Source organism: Amblyomma mixtum, chromosome 5 (assembly GCF_055824585.1).
Source record: "Amblyomma mixtum isolate Tamu chromosome 5, ASM5582458v1, whole genome shotgun sequence".
In the NCBI taxonomy this organism is placed as follows: Eukaryota; Metazoa; Arthropoda; class Arachnida; order Ixodida; family Ixodidae; genus Amblyomma; species Amblyomma mixtum.
Genome location: NC_143016.1, coordinates 34,221,360 through 34,242,741, shown reverse-complemented (window position 1 = coordinate 34,242,741; position 21,382 = coordinate 34,221,360). Strand labels below are relative to the sequence as shown.

The 21,382-nt window shown below is 47.1% G+C and overlaps 1 pseudogene across 1 annotated transcript in view; it reads right to left on the bottom strand.

Moving 5' to 3' along the window:
* Positions 1-21,382, bottom strand: part of LOC149341712 (integrin alpha-9-like) — a 57,468-nt pseudogene that overhangs the window by 19,963 nt on the left and 16,123 nt on the right. Inside the window, exons 3-16 of the transcript XR_016282957.1 lie at positions 21,099-21,205; positions 15,893-16,013; positions 13,962-14,068; positions 12,040-12,085; positions 11,837-11,920; positions 11,217-11,305; positions 10,658-10,732; positions 9,767-9,910; positions 9,329-9,431; positions 8,534-8,628; positions 5,972-6,074; positions 4,556-4,601; positions 4,300-4,460; positions 2,124-2,284 (exon numbers count right to left, since the gene is read on the bottom strand). The product of XR_016282957.1 is annotated as an integrin alpha-9-like (transcript). The remainder of the gene's footprint in view (positions 1-2,123; positions 2,285-4,299; positions 4,461-4,555; positions 4,602-5,971; positions 6,075-8,533; positions 8,629-9,328; positions 9,432-9,766; positions 9,911-10,657; positions 10,733-11,216; positions 11,306-11,836; positions 11,921-12,039; positions 12,086-13,961; positions 14,069-15,892; positions 16,014-21,098; positions 21,206-21,382) is intronic.

The window sequence follows — 21,382 nt, the reverse complement described above, 5'->3', positions numbered from 1 at the left end:
GTGATGCTCCAAGTAAGTGGGACTGAGCTTAGTTAATTGCTTAATTACCCAATTAGCCTAATTAGCTTTACTAGTCAGGCCATATAAATAAATAAAATCGATTAAGAAATTGGTCGAGCTCAGGAATCGAACCCCGGTCTTGGCGTGAGAGACGAACACGCTATCCACTCCGCCATGCCAGCGCGATGGTTTGGAATGAACAAAGGCGCGTCTAGTGAATACGGTGTCTTCACTCACTCTCATCCTCCTCCATTCCCTTCCGGCGAGGTTTAGGTGTCCACCGACAAATGAGAAACAGATACATTTCCTTTCCTCAAAAACCAATTTACCGACGAGCGAGGCGTAGAACCGAATGGGCGATGGCATTCTATGGACTCCTTGGCAGCGTTGCAAGACGCTGTCGCGTTCCACTCTTGGGGGCGAAGCTTAACATCTTAACCACACATCAGTGACCACACTTTAGGTAAAAAAAGTGCCCCCCTGAATTTTGACGGGTGTCCACCGAGATATGTGAGACAGTTACTGCGTAATTTCCTTCACTCAAATACAATTTTCATTTTCTTCATTACGGCTCCTCTTTATCTATCTTCTTTCACTCCCACCTCCCTTACTCTACGGTGCGGTTCAGGTCAACGTTACTTGGTTCAGGTGTTCACCGAGATGACAGAGAATTACTGCGCCATTTCCTTTCCTCAAAAAGCGTTGCGTTCAAAGGGCAAGGCATCGCGCCGAACGGGTGGTGGCGTTCCGTGGACTCCCTGGCAGCGCTACAACGCGCTGTCGCGTTCCACTCCTAAAGGCGAAGCTTAAGCGTCATTAATTAGCAGTTAATTAGTAGTCAGGCATTAATCAGTAATTAACAATTAATTAGTGATTTGCCATCACTTAGTAATTAGTACTCAAATATATGTGACGCCACCAGCGCCACAGAAACAGCGAAGGTGGTGCGGAAAACGCTTCCGCCTCTACCCACTTTAGACAGTCAAAGTGCCCCCTGAATTTTTTTGTCACATCATGACATCACCTTCAACATCAGTGTAAGAAGATGACATCACCCTTTACGCCTAGGCTACTACTGCACTCTGACATTTGGTGGCTGTAAATGCCGAAAGTTTTTGGAGAGCTATGACTTAAATGAGTATAAAAGCAGCTCCGTGGGTAACTGGACCACGTTGACGTCATTCACTGGCGTCATTATAGCCGCGCCACCGAGCTAGCTGGAATTTATAGCTTCAATTTTTTGTCTTCCCATTTTCTAGAGCTTTGCTTTCATTGCCCACAAAACCTGTTCTGGGTAAGGCGCGTTCCGCGAGGAACGCAGGTAAAACAACACTTTCTTTGCTTGTGTCGCCTTCATATGCCACTTTATAGCGCTCGTCGCTGCGCCATCTGTCAACATGTGCACTTCCCCTTCATGGAACTGCTTGCATAAATTACGTGCCGCGCAGCACAGAAACCTTACTGCCTGCCCTGGTAACGTGTTCTAGTGCTCATAGGCCCCAATAAACGCTATTCTCAGAGGCCGTTCTCCTTACGTCATCGCGAGACGGCGTCTTCTGGCGTTTAAATGGGCAGAAACTTATTTAGTAGATACGAACGCCATCTGAATAGCAAAACATTTTTGTATCACAAACGATGGCTGGGAGGCCTTTAATGTCTCCGCTCAGCCCCTTTCAATGATGGCTGCGTCATATATACGACAGAACTTGTCGGGCAGCCTGATGCGTTACGAGTGCGGAATGCTGCACAAAGTTAGCTGTTTTGTAAAGTTATATGGAAAGTGTCGCGAACTGAACAGCGAAAAGAGGCGCGTAGTTAGGACAACGAAGCTGTATTTATTGGTAGCGATGGGCTCTTCATAAAGTGGGAAGGTAGTTCATGGGCACCCGTTCAGGCATTCTGGGTAGCAGGGAACAGCATGAAGGGAAATCTGCGCCCCCGTCCTACTTGTAGGTGTGAGGTGGGGCCACTCCCCCCCCTCCCCTTTTCCGGGCTCCCTCTGTGCTCACGCCTCTGCCGTCGCTGCTGATCCCAAAGCGCGTAAAGTTGCACTCGTAACTTGCTTTCCTTACACCCTATGTGTTGCGCTGTTGAAACACACACCCATGCTGGTGCAAACTTACGTCGAGGTAGACGAGCCGATTCTCGCACGTCGTGTGTCCTTTCCTGGCTTTCACCATCGAACTGTACTTGTCCACGCGGGTTTGGTCCCGAAACATGAAACCTCGGACGGGACGGTTCTCTGTCCCGCGGTTCACGTCCAGCGTCAGATTCGTCTCCACTTCTGCAATCAAACAACGGGTAGGCCACTTTATGAACGTGGTATAACCATCAGTGTCGCTTTGGAATCTACTGAGAAACAGACCAGCTTGGAAAGAGAAAAGGAAAAGTGCCACACTTTTCGCTCGAACTCGTTGTCAATAAGTGACAGTAGGGTATCACATCACCTTTTCGCTCAACCACAAGACAGAACCGGACGTAAAAAAAAAAAAATTCAGGGGCACTTTGACTGTCTAAAGTGCGTATAGGCGAAAGCGTTTTCCGCACCACTTTGACTGCCTCTGCGGCACTGGATCACGTCACACATAATTCAGACGCGGCGGCTGAATTTCTTTGGAGGAGAAATTCTAGAGGCCCGTGTACTGTGCGATGTCAGTGCACGTTAAAGAACCCCAGGTGGTCGAAATTTCCGGAGCCCTTCACTACGGCGTCTCTCATAGCCTGTGTCGCTTTGTGACGTTAAACCCCATAAACCAGACCAAACCTAATTACTGAGTAGTTACAAATTAATAATTAATGGCTGATTACTGATTAATGACTAATTGCTAATTAACTTCTATTAACGACGCTTAAGCTTCGCCTTTAGGAGTGGAACGCGACAGAGTGTTGTAGCGCTGCCAGGGAGTCCACGGAACGCCAGCACCCGTTCGGCGCGATGCCTTGCGTTTTGAACGCAACGCTTTTTGAGGGAAGGAAATGGCGCAGTGATTCTCTGTCATCTCGGTGGACACCTGAACCGCACCGTACGGGAAGGGAGGTAGTGGGAGTGAAAGAAGAAAGAGAAAGAGGGGCCGTAATGAAGAAAATGAAAATTGTATTTGAGGAAAGGAAATTACGCAGTAACTGTCTCGCATATCTCGGTGGACACCCGTCAAAAGCGTGACGACACTGCTGACAGCCTTCTGTCGACAACGATGAGGCATTAAAGGCTTTCGCCTTAAAAAAATAAAGCAGAGTAGAGCCCGTAGGACGATTCTGGGCTGATTCTATTTATTTGCCATCTTTGTTCTGGCTCAAGCTCCACCACGCCTCCGCCTATCACTAGGATTAGCCAGTAAGCTTGGCGGGTGATAACAATGGCGCAGAATCGAAAGAAAATAATTGTTATAATGCACTATCCCGAAACTACAAAGAAGGAGGGAACCCTCCTAGAAAAATGAAAGAAAGCGAAATGAAAACGTGCGCTGAAATTTGCCATATAAACAAACAAACAAACAAACAAACAAAAAAGACAAATGCTTCTTTGTGACGTGTTTCTGATTGCTCTTACTTTTAGCTTTGCTTCCAAGCTTCGTGGTTGCCACGAAGCGCATTCATTCTGAAAGAAAGAGGTGTCGTAGTGGAGGTCTCCGGAATAATTTCGACCACCTGGGGATCTGTAACGTGCACTGACATCCCACAGCACACGGGAGCCTTTTGCGTTTCGCCTCCATCGAAACGCGGCCGTCGTGGTCGGGTTCGAACCCGGGTAATCTGGCTCGGTAGACGAGCCCATTTTTGCTCGTAGCTTTCATTTTATATTCCAGCCTATACGGGTTTCAAGGAACCTTTTGCGTACTACCAGAATAAACTGATACATTTTCTGAGCGGTCCTGCATTTATCCGAGGCAGAAAAGCATAACTCACACGTTGATGTGAATACTCATCCTGGGGGCACGGCGCAAACCCGTTTAATATCGGTATCACTTCACGAACCAGGGTCCTTGAACGCACAGGGGTTGATGCCATTCAGTTCTATCCGCTTAAATTTCAGTATCTGCAAACTATACATTTGTGTCCATGGCTGTTGATTATGACCACTTTTTATTTTACTTCTCAGATGCTAATAAGGGTTGCAAAAACAAAGCTCAAAGTTTCCAGCGACGAAGCTAAACGTGAGGAGCATAAAGTTTTCCTCCGCGCATGTGTTCCAGTCGCAGAATACAAAAGCAGAAGCACTGACAGCGAAAAAGGAAGACAGCGAGCTGATACACTGAACAGGTAACGACACGGAGGAGCCGACGAACAGAACACACTCACCGGCTGTATTGTTTACGAACTTTCCCGAGTACTCGATGCAGGCGGTGAGCTTGAAGCACGAGAATTTGGCTCCTCCAGAGATTTCGCATTTGCCTAAGTCGGCCGTGATCATTCCAATTTCAGGGGCGATGGAACCTTTTAGTTGAGCAATCGGGCGAGATCTGGTGAAAGGACATGTAGTAAAGTTACTCGAAATCTAAATGACACGCTTCAAGCTGTGCAGTTTATATTCACGCCATCGGCCTTTGTCACTCACCTGAACAGCACCGCGCTGTCCGTCATGTAAGATCCGATTAGGATGTCTGTAACGCAGAAATCGGAAGAAAAATTTAGCGCAAGAGATTGCGCACCGGGCAATCTGCTGAAAAAAGTCTGATAAAGTCTTGTGTCGACATTAAGATAAAAAAAAAGCTCCTTGCTGCATTTTCCAGTGAAATTAAATTCAGTGTATTTTTCTAGTTTATACTGGAATGTTCTTCGGGGCTAAATGGTCAGAAGGGGCCTGGTATACAAAGTATACAAACATCTGTTCATTCATGGCATACAATATGGTGCAAGAAACAACCCAATGTTACTCAAGGTAATATGCAAGAAATATGAATAAATACAGTACATACAAAAGAGGGCACTTATATAAATGTAGGAATATATACAGACTAAAAAGATAAACATTTAAATACAGGTGTAATACAAGACAGAAAAAAAAACTAGAGGTAGAAATTAAAGAAAATAATAATTGGTTTCGTTTATTGGGGTTTATCGTCTCGAAGCAACTCAGGCTATGAGGGACGCCGTAGTGAAGGGCTCGGGAAATCTCGACCACCTGGGGTTCTTTAACGTGCACTGACATCGCACAGTACACGGGCCTCTAGAATTTCGCCTTCATCGAAATTCAGCCGCCGCGGCCGGGATCGAACCCGCGTCTTTCGGGTCAGCAGCCCAGCGCCGTAACCACTGAGCCGTCGCGGCGGTGAATGAAAAATTCTTTGAGTTCCGTGCGCGAAAAATTTTACTCAAAAATTTCTACTTATTTAATGTTGCAGAAAAGTTGTATTATAAGGGCTGTAAATTGTAATCTGTGCGAAAACAAGGAACGAACGAATGTTAGTATTAGTAGCAGAAGTATATTCATTTGCTTGACGGCACAACGCGCTCTGAAATTCAGTGAGTGGGGTAGCTTTGTGATTTACGCTGTTGAGATAATTAGTATAAGTCCCGATGACTACACGACAATGCCTCAACTTCGGCACCGTCCCATAAAACCGAAACGCCCGTCCGGTACGGACAACACGTAACACACATGTGCCTTTGTAAACGCACATAATCTGTTACCAGACTTTGCTCCATGAGTCAGAGGACTTCTCAAGGGTGGACATCTCTATCGGAAAATTAATTACAGTTCTTCTCTGAGTGCAACCATAGTCACTAACCAAGCGTACGTAGATTTTTTTTTTTTTTTTCAGATTGCAAAGGTTAGGAAAATTCTCAAGTACCGAGAAAGCTTTGCAGCCAAGTGGCTACGCCCCGGTGGATTCCAGCTGTAATTACTTTCTTATCGGTTTTCAGCAAATGACATATTTAATGACCACTACGTCCTTTTGACAAAATCCATCAGTGTGATATGCCCACGATATTGTTTGAAAAGGCCCACAGAAGCCCAGACAGTGCCCACCTTCATAATGGTTCGAGTCGACGTCGAGGCCCTTGGAGATGCTAATGCCGAATCCCTTGAGCGGAGACCCGATGCGTGACGCCGCGTCGCTTGCGTATATTCTCTGCGCACGCAGAGGCGAAACAAAAGAATGAGGAAAAGATTGTGAGTTTCCTGGGTAACGGCGGCGCACAGTTACACCACGGCCGGAAGCCAGCCGTATCAGCCTAGAAACACTCGGGCACACAGTGCCTGCCCTCCATGGATGGTGTCTGGAATTGAGCGCGCAGAGCGGTCCTGGCGTTGTTCTTGGACTGTAGGCATCATCGTAACGTAACTTTAAAACCACAAGGCCTTCGTTTGAGCACCCTGCTCGGGAAACTGCGGCATCCGCTAGGCTCTAAAAGTTCGGAGGGGTGACGGCACCAGCTTTGCTCCCTCTCCGGAGATTTGCAACTTCTGGTGTGCAGCCAATGTCAGACTGAACGACTCAAAAGGAAGCCGTGTGGCCTGAAGACTATTGAGCGAGACTGTACGTGCTGTTTGCAAGCTGTAAGCAGGGATTTAAGCGCGCATACATGATTTGAGGGAGTTATTAGCAGGGAAACATTTAAAGAGGACCACGTGGCTTTGTTTTCAGCATAATTAACAGTCTTGGTCAGAATTCCCGCTGCCATATGATTTCCTGTTAAGTAATGTGGTCGAGAGTTTATAATATCCACTCAGTAGCTGCAAGCGTCTGGGTTTTGAGGGAGATAGTTCGCAGCCTCTGGAAATTTGGAGGATTAGGAGTGCCATGTCTGCCGGAATAGACGGCCTGATGGAGGCCCCGTGTCACGGGAGACATAGTATAAGGCCAAGGGGGACATATCTGACAAAGGCAGTACCTGTTATACCTCTCAAAATGTTAAAAACGGTACTCCACTCTGTGAGAGACACAGGGGCTGCTCGCCTTATACTTTGTTTCATGACAGACAATATTTCTTGTATATATGTAATGGGACAACCTGGTGGCACTAGACGCTGCAACCTACAGGTGCCTTTCGGAGACGCGCCCCTGCGCGAAATTCGCGTTGGGCTAATGGCCACGGGTCTTGTCCAGTTGCTTTTTTGAGACAGTGAAGCAGAGTGATACAAAATGAGACATACTTATTCTGACACACATCAGCCTTTAGATTGATTTCACAAAACCGTTCGAATATAAAAATGGCTCGCAATCAGCGAACGCCTGTACGTTGGTGTGTCGGCAAATAGCCAGCGAGGTGACCGCCAGGGTTCCTGTCAGTAAACAACCGAAGTAGGAACAGTTTCGTACACTTTAAACACGAATACACGTATATGGGAGTAAGTTGACCTCTGTTGTCCTCCCTTAAGGGTGTGCGCTTGAGGACAACTTACGCTCTTTTCACTCCGTTCCGTTCAGAGTGTAAATGCATCACCATGTTTGCATGGAAGCTCTGCAAGCACTCCACGTTCTCCGTCGACGACGTTTTCGTCTGCTGTTCGTTTGCGTTGGGTGGAATTCAAGATGAAATCATGAATGGGCCGCTTTCTGGCTCTCCGTTATCAAGTCCGGACTGCCGCGCAAGTTGTGCTCTTAGACATGTTATGACGTGCTCGCTTAGCGTGTAATGGTTACTATGAATGGTCTGCGAAGGCAAAATTGTTCACATTAGGTCATCGAATAAAGAAAAAAATTGTGCACTGAGAGGTTGTTTTGTTGTAGATTTTTCGAAAAAGAAAGCTCACGTCTTACAGCTAGCCGTTTATAAGACGAGATGCTGTCGCCAATTCACAATTAAATTTTCACTGCGCGAAAAATAGCCGCTAAGCGGCCGCATCACTTAATACACGCGTCTTATGCTTCAATTTCTCAGTAGGCAGACTGCAAAACGAAGGTAGCAGGCACAATATACTGCGGTACTAAAATTACCACTACCAAGATGACGCTGCGGCATTTCGTTTGGTATCTGTTCCCGTACTACAGGGACACGACATTGAGCCTCTCAGCGTGTGAGGCGGCCTCGGCCACCCGCTCCTTGCAGGGTGCATCGGTGACAGCGACCGACGAACAGTCTATTAAACAGCAATGCTAGGAGCACGCGGGTGTGTGCGTATGTATTTAGGTACAACTTCTTGCCACCTTTCTCATATCTACAAAATATATTGGCAAGTACAATGAATCATCATTGACGTGTAGACACAGTGTAACATATATTGATTGGAGGCAAACACATGGGCGCCATCGGTGGTCGGAACGTGACTGTATGACTTAGTTGCGCCAACCCGGCGCTCAGCGCAAATTAAATGATGTACTGCGCTCATGCAGACACCTAGCAATGATGTTTTGATATAACCAGACTTATATAAGCAAAGCGCGCGTCTCTCTAATTCCTCACTATCGCGCAGAAGTGAAATTTGATGTCAGTATCCACTTCGGATTGCTTTTTGTTTCTACTTGTATACACAGGCGTGGAACTACAGTGGAACGCTAGCGTGTTTTGTTAACTGATGCGACGCGGCGAAGCAAGCCGTTTCCTCTGTCGAAGAGCTCAAAGCGAGCGCGTTGCCCTTTGATCTCACCTGCGCGTAGACGGTCCTTTCGCCGAGCGTAGGTGACCCGTGGTAGATATACACGGCTCCCACGTCGTTCTCGTACGGCGCGCCGATCGCCACGTCTGCAAGGACGGCACGGTGAGGCCGGTGCCCCCAGTGACACAAGCGCGATACACCTTGAATCACGCACCGCATGAAACACTCTCAGATCGCTCATCGCGTTGCGAAAGCCACGAAGTGAGCACACGCTCAACACCGCTTCTTTCCTGTCCGCTCGCCTTGCATACCCTGCGCCCACGCATATTGATTCACATCTAGCCTCAGAGCTCTCGAACAGGCGTCTCTCAGCGAATGAAATGCGAGATATAGCTGACTGTTGGAACCAACTGCAAAATTTTGTTTTAAACGTGAACTCATTCGCACGTTCTCACTTTTTTTTTTCTTTTAACCACCGTTTTCTCTAACACATTCTGGAGTTAAATAAAAATTACGAAATAAAAACAATGCTATCTCCGAAGTTTCTTTAAATGCGATGTTACTGGCTTTGAAAAAAAGTTGTGGTTGGAAGTTTGCCAAACTTCCTGCGCTCATATTCGACGAGAACTACAGTATGCAGCACCCATTTACCGCTTCAGCGAACACCTCGTTTTGCTGTGTTCTAGAGGGCCTCATGTGTTCACAGAACCGTCGATACTTGGGCTGCAAGATAATGATCCCATCGGACTACTTCCTAGCGGCTGACCCCGCATCTCTCTCTTTTCACCCTTCCTTTCTTTTTCACGTGTTGTTGGCCGTCCAGGCGGCGCTTTCAGTGCGACCTACCTTGAATTCCGTCCAGGTTCAGGTCGCCAACTTTGGCGATGGTCGTTCCAAAGCGGGCACCCTTTGCTCGGTGTCCCTCTAGATGACCCGAGGGGTACAAGCCCTTTGAGGGAGAAAGAATGGGCGGATGTGCATGCCGCTCAGAAAACAGTATGTCCCTAATATTCAACTATGTACTTGAATTGTGCACTTATTTTACATTATTCGTTATTTTGCAACACTGCTAACACAAGTGTTAGCCGTTCTGGCTCTGTGGTATTCCTCCTTCTCTATAAAAAAAAATAAAGGAGGAAATAGAGGAAGCGAAAGAATGCAAGCGAGTATACATTTTGTGAACGTGATTGATTCTCGCTTGTAGAGTGTTGCAGAGCTTTACCGAAACCGAGCACAGTCTAACCGGACCGTCTGTACGCTTATGCGAGGTATTTGTGCACTCACGACGCCGTTGCTGCGGAAGACGTAGACGCGTCCTTCGTCCTGACCGTCCGGGATGGAGTACATGGGCGCGCCCACGAGCAGGTCATCGATGCCGTCACCGTCCAGGTCGGTGGCCATCAGGGACGCCCCGAAGTACTCGCACATCTGTGCCAGAAGCAGAGGAGTTAGGCCGCGAGCGTGCATAGGACGAGGCTGAGGCAAAAATAGCAGGGGGCAGCAGAGACTGAGGTCGGGGGACCAGATCAAGGCATCTGCGGGGATAGGGTGCTCGCAGTTGTCGCAGGACAGGGCTAACAATTAAAGATCAATTGGAGAGGTGTTTCTCCTGCAGGGAGCGGTAATCGGACCGATGATGACGACTTTCGCCACGTCACATGCACATGCGCCAGCTGCAAGAGCGAGGCACGTCCACAGAGCCAAGGGTGAGTCGCAGGCTGCACCAACACCTCTAGCCAGGGGCGTCAGGTCAGCGGCAGCTGGTGCGGTGGCCTGACTCGTCAACTCGCATGCCAGAGTCCGTGATGCTGCAAGATCTCCGTGCGTCCTTCACTTGTGCTGCTAAAGCTCACAGCCAAAGTTTTTGAAAGCTACCGTTTCTTGCACGCGCGCCTAAATCTTCCACGTTACTATATCAATTTCTGGAAATGGTTCCCAGTCGGGCGGAAATTCTGGTCTCTATTATTCAGACAGGTTTATCGCTCTGCGGTGCAAACCATGCAAAGAACATCAGCAGAGAGAGCGAAAATCTCTTCAATGAAACACAAAGTCCGATGCAATGTAGTCAGAATAATAGGATACGAAAGACACATAACGCGCTGGTGGCAAATGAACCACAAATATGGTGCAGTCCATATGGTGCAATATGGTGCAAGTCCTGTGGTCGAAGGTTACCTGGGATCCGGGCAGGTGACTCTTGATTATCACGTTCCTGTTATTTCCCTCGCCTTCGATGCTGAAGAGGAGCACCTGTAGAGGCAAACATCCCAGTGTGTTTGTACGCGCGCGGAAAGACGAGAAGTACGAAATTTGTCAATTCGTACCTACAGCGTTGTACCATATGCGCGATCTGATTCACTTCTGGGGGTGGGGAAGAAGTAGGAAGTTTCGCGGCGATATCAATCATCGCCTAAAAGCCTCCGTCGTACCTCCGCTCCGCTCTCCCCCCAACCGTCGCACCCTTCCCTTCTCCCATTTTCCCCTCCATCCTTTAGAAGTGAAGGGAGTACCCTTTCTCCACTTTGCCATCTGCAAACCGAGGCTTCAGACTGACGGACCGACGGATTTTTACAAATGGAGGGGTGGGGCAGTGCACTCAAAGGAAGTTCAGAAAAAAAAAATAATGATGAATATATGTAGACAAAAGCGGTGCGAGATTCTAGCTTCGCGGAAAGCAACCAGCACACAGGGATGCATGCCCTTCCTTTTCTCAGTGCGTGCCGTTTCCGCTCACCTGACCCTTGTAGTCGTTTCCCCGAGGCGAACCAGCAGCGACGGTCAGTTCGCGCCCAAGGAACAATCTTCCTGTCGTGACTGAGTAGCCTGCGTCAGGAAAGGAAATAGGCGCACATGTAACTTCACGAAAACCAGATATGAATGGGCAAAATCGACCCCCCTCGGTGGCTCAGTGGTTAGGACGCGCGGCTACTGAGCCGGAGTACCCGGGTGCAAACCCGACCGCGGCGGCCGCGTTTCGATGAAGGCGAAACGCAAAGGCGCCCGTGTGTTGTACGATGTCAGTGTACGCTGAAGATTCCCTGGTGGTCGAAATCATTCCGGAGCCCTCCACTACGGCACCTCTTTCTCTCTTTCTTCTTTCACTCCCGTCTTCCACCCTTCCCTTATTGCGCGGTTCGGGTGTCTATCGATATGCGAGACAAATACTGCGCCATTTTCTTTCCCGAAAAAAAAAACAATTTTCCAATGTCTGAAATCGGCAAAGTCATGACTAGAATGGTTACCTTCTAACGCGCAGCGTACCGACCAGTACACAGCGTACAAAAGCAGTTAATCATCTGTGGAATTAGGTGCTTGTGCTGTGCGGAAACTACATTGTATTTCAACCGGACATACCTTTGTACGCGTCTTTCTCCTTTCTGCCCAGAAGCATGTGGGCACTCGCAAGTTCATGTCCCTGGTTGTAGCGTGTTACGGAACCTGCAAGGAGGAAAGAAACACATCTTAAATTTACACTGTGAAAGCAGAAGCGTCTTTGCGTGCGCTTTTCTTTCCCTAACTATCTTTTATTAAGTTCTAGAAGCAACTGAGTGCCGCACCTTCCCAGTTGAAAAAGCCAGGTATCCCAAGAACCAGCCTGCCATCCTGTAAAAAAAAAAATTGACGCAGGACAACAGATTTAGTCTCATAGTTACTCCAGCTTTCACTTATGTACGCATGCGCAAAGCAGTCTACATGTGTAATATGACACCCTTTCGTTAATATGTTTAAAGTGCACTTTTATTCACTTTCTAATTTCCTACTTGTGTTCTTCTCTGTTAATGAACGACGCTAGATTACACTTTGGCGTTTGCCGCATGAATGCTCAGTGTTAGAGCAATCGCTTAACTACGAGATAAGGTATCTGCTTTTGATGAGAGTCCAGAAGAACTCTTTTCGGAGACTACAATATGAACATATCTCATGAAGGTCTGGGAAGCACACATGTTATCCTTGTTCGTTGACTAAGAGTTATCGCGCGAAACTTACTTAGGGGGCACGTGGACAATGCTCTCTTAAGATTAATTGCCACCAATTGTCCCACAGAAGAAAATACGGATAATAAGAAGCAAGTTTGGTAGCTCGCATATATGATTGATATTCATGGAGCGCGAAGCAAAGTCCAAAATCATGTAACTGATAATCAGGAAAATAGTGAATAATGGCCCTTTGTTTCCGAGTAAAAACCGGTTTTACCCAATTCTTGCACCTCGAGCAAATTGCTTAACGATCGGGTTAACTCGGGTTAACTTCTAGGAAAGTTTAGTTTCCCTGTGGACAAAGCTGAAGGTACCGCAAGAAAATTAGAGGACAGAGGAGTGTTTTCAGTCAACTGATAATTTTTAAACTTATTTCATCGCTTTTTGCGAAACAAAGCGCGCGCACAGACCACACGCATCATTGGCATCGTCAAGCTCTAACGGCGTCCTACAGCAAGCCTCTTCAGCGTTTAAAATGACCGCATTGACGTTGAATCACGGTGTACAAAGGCAGATAGGTCTTTCGCGGGCTAAGAAGTTTTACGCAGCCAAATGATTTAAATAAATGATAGAAAAGACATATCTGATTTTAGATGTTTGCAATGCAACCTGCTAATGCCATATTATTTACAAAACAGTGTGCAAAAATATAGCATTTAAGTCCCGGACAAAACCGAGCTCTTATAGCATATTATCTTCTAGTGCAAAATATGACACGATGAAACCCGAATTATGGAACCTTTTACTGAATAGCCAGATTTGTACCAGAATTTCAGTTCATAAAATGTCACCCGTTTTTCATCCCAAGAATTCTGGAAAAAATAAAACCCGAAAACGAAGAACCCTATGCATAAACAACTTGCTCGTAGTGAGCTTCAGTATTTCCGAAAAATAACGAACGGCTAACCTGTTCGTACGATAAATAAGACGTTTGTGCATTTCTTTATAAATAAACCTTTCCAGCCCCGATCTCTTGGTTAAAACTGAAAGCGCGCTGTCAGTAAATTTAAATATGCAATAAGATAAACGCAGACAAAATACATGCATTTGCAGTAGAGGAGAAACAGTCTTTAAATACACTTATACATGCAAGTTCGGTAACCGGAGCACGCAGACAAGGAACCTGGTCCACGGTTTAGATAAGTAGCGGGCACATTTCGACAATTAATGTCCAGCACCATACGTGGAGGGTTTTAAGCAACGCTCATCGATCGATGTGCGGTGAACTGAAGGGGTTATAATATACGCAGCAGCAGTTTACTCGTCACTCAGGTGACTCATAGTCGCGGGATGACGAGAATTTTTCTTTAGCAAACCCGCAGAATGATACGCACTGTTCTTGATGTACAGAGCGACATATACAGGCCGCAAGTGCTTTTGCCGTGCAGACGGATATAGTCCGTACAACGTTAACAAAAGCGCAAACGAAGAAACAAAAGGCAAGAAAGCAGAAATAGAGAGCGAGGAAGGAAGGTGGCGAGGGACTGAGCCCTCCCACTCACCTCTGTGAAGGCCGCCGAGAACCCCATCTCCGCCGCGTAGTAGTAGTAGTCGTAGTTCACCGACTGCTGGGCTGTTGAGGAACTTTGGTTTTTTGCTAGTTGATCGCCTGGGACACAAGCCACGCCGACACTACCACTCCGTTCGCAGAAGTCTCCGTGAGATTACGCATTCACTGTACCCCCTGCACGTCTACAGCTAGTTTAGGGCACTTTTTTTCCTTAACCCAGTTTACAGGGTTCTCATTCATTTCTTTTTTCTTTATTTTATCTCCCCGTTTTTAGGCACGTTGTTCATTGTTAGGTAACAGCTAAATTGAGAGAGCTCAGTTGTTTCTTTTGCAGGCGCGACAGCCTGCAAAAGAAACAACTGAGCTCTCTCAATTTAGCTGTTACCTAACAATGAACAACGTGCCTAAAAACGGGGAGATAAAATAAAGAAAAAAGAAATGAATGAGAACCCTGTAAACTGGAACTGATACGAGCGGACAAGAACAGGGAAAATTATCAAAAGTGCAATTGCTCGTCATTTACGTTCATTTCTCACGGAGCGGTTTATCGAGTTTTTTTTTTAGTATTGTTTTATTTTACCGGCCATTTTGTTTCGTATTTTAATGTTAGTATAATTTTATTTAGAGTTTTAGCCTTGCTCGGCGTTGACTCAACAATTACCTCTTGCAGTTTTTCTACAGAACATGAAATGTCATCTGCATAGCAGACAGTGCGGTTTAGAGGTCGTCAGGCATGACAAATAGACTGAAACCGAAGACAAGCAGTCACAAAAAAAAAAAGAACTGGGCGTTTTCGAGCTACCGGCATTCTCACACAGCATGCAACCGTGCACTGGTACAGCGAATGGTTGGGAGAGTTCTTAGAATGGAGGAACGTGTGACTCACCATTGTCTTTACAAAATGCTCGCATGCTCAGTCGACGCGAGGCGCAAGCTCGCTAACGACAAGGCGCCCGACGCCACGGCGTGACCTGGTTACACAGAAGCCGCGACGCCTCTTCAAATGGGCGACGGGAAGGGGTCCACAGTTATTAGCGACAACAAGGCGCGGAGTGTCGGCGTGACTTGGTCGCACAAAATTCAAGGCATCGTGCACTGGGCGTCAAGCACATTCAAACGAAGCACATTCGTCACTCGCGGAATCAAGACACCAAGCGTCGTAGTGGGAAATATGTACGAGCGTACAGAGAAGCAAACACGCTGAGTGTCGAGTCTCATTTCAAGCAACTCAAGCAAGCATCTTAAACGACTTTACTGCAGCAAGACTTCGTAGCAAAACCGAGAAGATATGCGTGCGGTCTAAAAACAAGCAAAACAGTCAACAGGCCACCATGCTACGTGCCACGGTCGGCAGTGGCATTCGTAAAAAAAAATTGTTTTCTCGCCAGCTAAACGCAGCCGTGCACTTTGAAGCAGCGAATCTGGAAGCCGTAACGCAAACTAAGCCTCATATACTTGTTGCAAAGCCAGGCTAAACCGTTCTTCGTTTTTACTTGTCGTTGTAGATCAATGCCAAGGCACGGATGACTTCATTATCATGCGAGAGTCACCACGCCCAGCGCAGTCCTTGATATGTTCCCTTTTAATTAAACAGCTGATTTTATATCAAACGCAAAGTGCGGCAGTTATTTCAGTACCGCTAACATTAAAAGAAAAACAAAAAACTGGCATGAATAACGAAGGAAACCTCTAAGGTTAATTTTTTAGAAGGTCAATTAGAGCTTCGTCATGAGCACGCATGCACGCATCTGCGCGACATTGTTACCGGTAGCACACTGGTAAAGTCTGTAAAGTTTAAGACGTCATTCTTAGCTGTTTACGCGTCAGGTAACTCGCGTGGCACTACAGCTCCTGTTACCCCCGCCACCACGGCAGTTAACTGTATCGCCACCACAGTTAACAGTACAGAATGCGCATACTCACTTCTTTTGACTAGAGGAACAAGCTTCTTGGGCTGCCTGAGGTTTCGATCGAGCACGTAGCAAGCACCGTTAGGGAGGTAAACACCGTACCACCTTTGGTTTTTCCACAAAGGTGCACAAACCTGAAAAAAAAAAAATCTAATTAGTTCAGTGCTAACGGCTACATTTTGACGCAAGTCTCTCGTTTTCGATATATCTCATCATCGCATTAAGTGTAGCGTTAAGCAAAAGACGTACAACCCGCTCCTCTCGTAATCTTGCACCGTTGTGCCAAAAATTCGAATTGATCATTAAACACCCATGTCCCAAGAAGAAAAAGAAAAACAGGTCTTTTCAATGGACATTTCGTTTTCATGTTTTTGTTTACAGTCCTTATGCAGTCGAATCTTTATTGTTTGAACTCGCAAAGGGGTGAATATTTGTTAGATTTACGCGGAGCTCGCAATTAAGGAACGCCAGATTGGGCTCTTCTTTAATAAACTTAATTTTGACGGGATCAACGTGCTAGTTGATCTAGTGCTAGTTGCTAGTTGTAGTAGTAGCCGGTGTGACGTAATTCAGCAGTACAAATCTCAGGTACATAGTGACACCACATTTTTTGCTGACCTTGCGAATCTACGGGAAAATACCGCTGTTCACAACACAAGACACTACGAATATTGGTATGCACCTTGTCCACGCACAAATTACGGTTTTCAAACTCTCAGGTATGTGTTGCCATCTTTCCTTAATAGAAACGCTTTCACTAATCAATCCATTCTTTCCGTTTCATACAACGCTGTCAGAAATATGTTCTTACAAAGGAATGAATAATATCCAACTGTAAAATAAACAAAGTATCCATGTGCTGTGATTAAACTATCATTTGCGTGTGTGTAACAGTACCGAGACTATTCTGGTGATCTGTCATGAAGATATTGTACATATTTGTTATTTCATGCATTCTCTTGATATTGTTTTACTGCTGTCTGTCATCACCGTGCCAAGCCGCTACGGGAGATAAGCTTTGTCAAGCCGCGTGCGCGGCTTTTTTTCCTTTCTCCTCAGCCATTGTACATGACTGAAATAAATGCACTGAACTGAATTGAACTATAAAATTATCAAGGTTAAGCCCGGTGGATGCGAAGCATGTCCTTAGCGTTTGGAGGCATCTTGACCGCATACACGCCCGGCGCAAAGACGCTGGCGCGGTTGCGGGCACAGAGACTGACGCGACGGCGGGCGCGCGCCGCCTCATCCCTGGCGTGACGTCACATTTCGCGTGATGCAGCGATGGTGGCGCCGCCGCCGCGTCGCGCGCGACGGCGCGAACCGAAGCGTGGAGGCCTCCGCCGGGTGACGTCCGACGGCGCGATATGAGGCCCCATCTGCAGCCGGTGTGACGTCATCACGTGACGTCATGTCACGTGACTTACTTGAAGGTCACTTGAAGGTCAATGGTGGCCACCGCCGGGCGTCGCGCGAAGGCCCGAAACCTACGTTAATATGCTTCGCATAATAAACAGGAAGTTTGAATTAAGCGAGCTCGAGTAACCTCGATTCACTGCCCAAAATTACAATCTTTAGCACCTGAACTTCTTGAGGACAGCCTTCATCGTGTGAGATTTCCAAGCCCTCTCTGTAACGGATCAAGTTGGTTGGTTGGCCTCAAGTAGAATGGCACATACCCACTACGGAGGAGTGGCCAAGACACAGGCGGTGAACTGTTGGAATGATTAGTTAAGACGTGAGTCTTTTTTTTCTTGGTGTTCTTTTTTCTCCACCTCGTGTAACCGCTGCAACCGAAAACGGCGCGTCTAAAGAAGGCTTTCACTCCGTTATTGCATGCAATAAATTTTGGCATGTAAATACATGCCAGTGGAGACACCAGTAATTTGCGATTTCTAAGCCGAAAACAAGGCCGTGTTTATTCACTCGGTTCTTGAGACACAGGAACGAGTGTCGTCGAGCGTACATCAATCCCGTGACGTGAGCGCCTCTAGGCCTCGATGAATATTTCAAGAGCATTGCGCCACGCGACATCCTGGATACCGCATAGGTATAACGTCAGCAAATCGATCTTCCTGTCCTCTACTATCTCGCTACGGTCGCCCACCAGGATCGGCACCAGACTGCGCCGCCTCCGGCAAGGCACGCTTCGTGTTCACTGCCGCACATGCCATGCAAGCAAGTTAAAACACAGAGAGAGGTCCGGTTATGCAGCGAGCCGACCCCATCGCGCAAGTTTCTCACGATACGCTGCACTTGCTCAGCCAACTATTAAATATTAAATAGTCGATAGTCAAGCAGTCAACGAATATTAAATAGTAAAAAACCATTAGTGTATATATATGATGAGAGAGGGCAGAAACGTGGAGGCTAACAATGAGGGTTCAGCTTAAGTTAAGGACATCGCAGCGAGCTATGGGAAGAAAAATGATAGGTGTAACGTTGAGAGATCGGAAGCGGGCGGGGTGGGTGAGAGAACAAACGTGGGTTAATGACATCCTAGTCGAAATCAAGAGGATGATTTAGGTTGGTTTATTGGGGTTTAACGTCCCGAAGCGACTCAGGCTATGAGGGACGCCGTAGTGAAGGGCTCCGGAAATTTAGACCACCTGGGGTTCTTTAACGTGCACTGACATCGCACAGTCCACGGGTCTCTAGAATTTAGCCTTCATCGAAATTCAGCCGCCGCAGCCGGGATCGAACCCGCGTCTTTCTGGTCAGCAGCCGAGCGCCGTAACCACTGAGCCACCGCGGCGGGGCAAAATCAAGAGGAAGAAATGGGATTGAGCAGGGCATGTAATGCGAAGGCAAGATAACCGCTGGTCCTTAAGGGTAACGGAGTGGATTCCAAGAGAAGACAAGCGTAGCAGGTGCGGCAGAAAGTTAGGTGGGCGGACGAGATTAAGAAGTTTGAGGGGTTTGGCGAAGGACAGGGTTAACAGGGACAGAAGTTTGGCGAAGGACAGGGTTAACTGGAGAGACATGGGAGAGGCCTTTGCACTGCAGTGGGCGTAGTCAGGCTGATGACGATAATGATAATGATGAGTGTACACGAATCGAATTGGAAACGCGACCAAAAATAATAACGGCCTTCGTCAACCGAACATGAGTGGTGATTCGGGATGGCTTTCGGAACTACAAAAATTGTTTTATTACATTATGCTCACATTCCACAACGGCTGTATTGCGGCCGAAGGAGGAACCGCTATTCATATATAGGCGCTGGTTCTGTTTTCTTCAAAACGACTATAGATGCTTACTTCTCCTTAGGACACTTAATGTGTATGCGAAGGTTATGACCCATTCGCGTATATATTTGCTGCTCAGGGGTTCAATGCCCCTTCGATGCTGTAGAGCACGTGAAAAGCTGTGCTCAGTAAGTAATTTGTTAATGCGAATGACAGGAGGACCAGTTTCGACGCGCTAGTCTGGACATCAGGTTTTCCATATGACCCGTGGAAGCACCTCTTTCTCCTCTTACACGGCTTCGAAGCGAAACGAGAACTTCGCATCACCAATTTTTATTTTAGCAGTCTAGGCACGTACCAAAACCCTGTAAACAGCGCAGGCGCGAGGGCATTCCCATTAGTTCAATGTCTGAGGGGAGCTGGGAATTTCCTTGGGTACAGTCGAGTTCTTCGAAGCTCTGGCCCCTTATTGCCAGGCTGTTCGATTTCAGGTGAACGTCAGATGTGGCGACGGAACGACAGGGACTTCCCGTATTCAATTCTCACGGACATATTCGCGGGTGTTGTATGTCGGCCTTCCTGTCTGCACAGGATATCACTGCACGGAGGGTCGCTGGTTACAACCAGCTACCGGATATAATCCTACAGTGGAAGATACGCAGACTCCGGTTTGTTTGCGTCATACGTGACGCACTTCCTTTCCGTTTCATGGTTCAAGAAGCGGTACTTCGACGCAAAACAATGGATGAAATACGGGCGTCGAGCGCACACTGCTGACTATCCGAGTTGAAGTTTTACCATAAACAGCTTTACTTAGCTTTTTATGCGCATATGTTTCTGACTACCCGGACAGCTTGGTGTGTTTACGCTTACATGGTGAAGACATGATAGTCTGAAGGTCTCTTAGCTAAGTAAATATGTGTCGCGCAGAAACAGTAAATGGAACGTGATGTTAGTGCCCTAAGTTCGTGAAAATCACCATTTGCATAGCTTCTGGCACGCGTGCAGGTTCAGTGGCATTTAATTTAGTGATAAACATTTGGCTGAATATGAAATTCTTGTCAGAAGATGAAGACGCTCTCAGTATTGTTATAATATTACTCATGTTGTTGGGAATGGCGTTGTTTTGCTTGGTAAATCGGAAAAGTATCTATAAGTCCCACTAGCCGAATGTGTTAATGTGAGGTGCAGGTAAGATGGTCGCCTGTCGCATGCAGGGATACCTACGTGGCTTGAGAGAACATTATGCACCGAATTCCAGTTACCTTACAGACATGACCATTTCTGGTTTGGTTTATTGGGGTTTAACGTCCCGAAGCAACTCAGGCTATGAGGGACGCCGTAGTGAAGGGCTCCGGAAATTTCGACCACCTGGGGTTTTTTAACGTGCACTGACATCGCACAGCACACGGGCCTCTAGAATTTCGCCTTCATCGAAATTCGGCCGCCGCCGCCGGGATCGAACCCGCGTCTATCGGGTCAGCAGCCGAGCGCCGTAACCACTGAGCCACCGCGGCGGGGCAACATGACCATTTCTATACGTTCAAACGAAATAAGCATGACGTTTCACAAAAAGCGTGGGGACGAGAGAACGCATGTAATTGGTCGATTACCTGCGGCGTACTCAAATTGTCAGTGGCATTAGGGCGAACGTCATTAGCTCGTCCCAGTGGCCAAATGCGAATGTCACTGAAACACCCTGCCACTCTGCCAGCAACGAGCTGCATTTATTTTTCTTTCACAACGTGGCCAACACCAACGCACCCGAAATGCGACTTCGCATGTCAGTGCGGGTAATAGTAATGGTAATGCAGGTAATGGTACGAACCCACACAAAAAGTCAGCATTTTTTTTTCGCTAAAGTCAGACGGAAAAAGAACACGTAAACGTTCATGTATTGTTTACTTGTTGTTGCACAGCCTGCACCGACATCCGGTTTTATATCAAAGCGTTCATTTATCTGGGATGAAGCAAAAAAAAGTGTACGTGAGCGTCATAGGTGGCGAGTACCGTCGCTGATGGAATACTCACCACAACACTGCCATCATGCGACACGTCAAGAGACAAGCCCAGCGTCATGTTGTCCTTCAGGTCACGGTAGCGCATTGTTTCAACCGGATCCTCGTGGAAGTCATTGCCTGAAATGAGTCGTCGAACATCCATTGTTTTACATTGAATCGTATCAGTCGTACACCGATGAAAGTGAATATCTGACGGCACACCACCATGAGGTCAGCTTTGTTTTCGACGCCCTGTGATAAATAAACAAGGGAAATGCATCACTGAAAGAAACCTGTCCGAAACATGCGCACCAA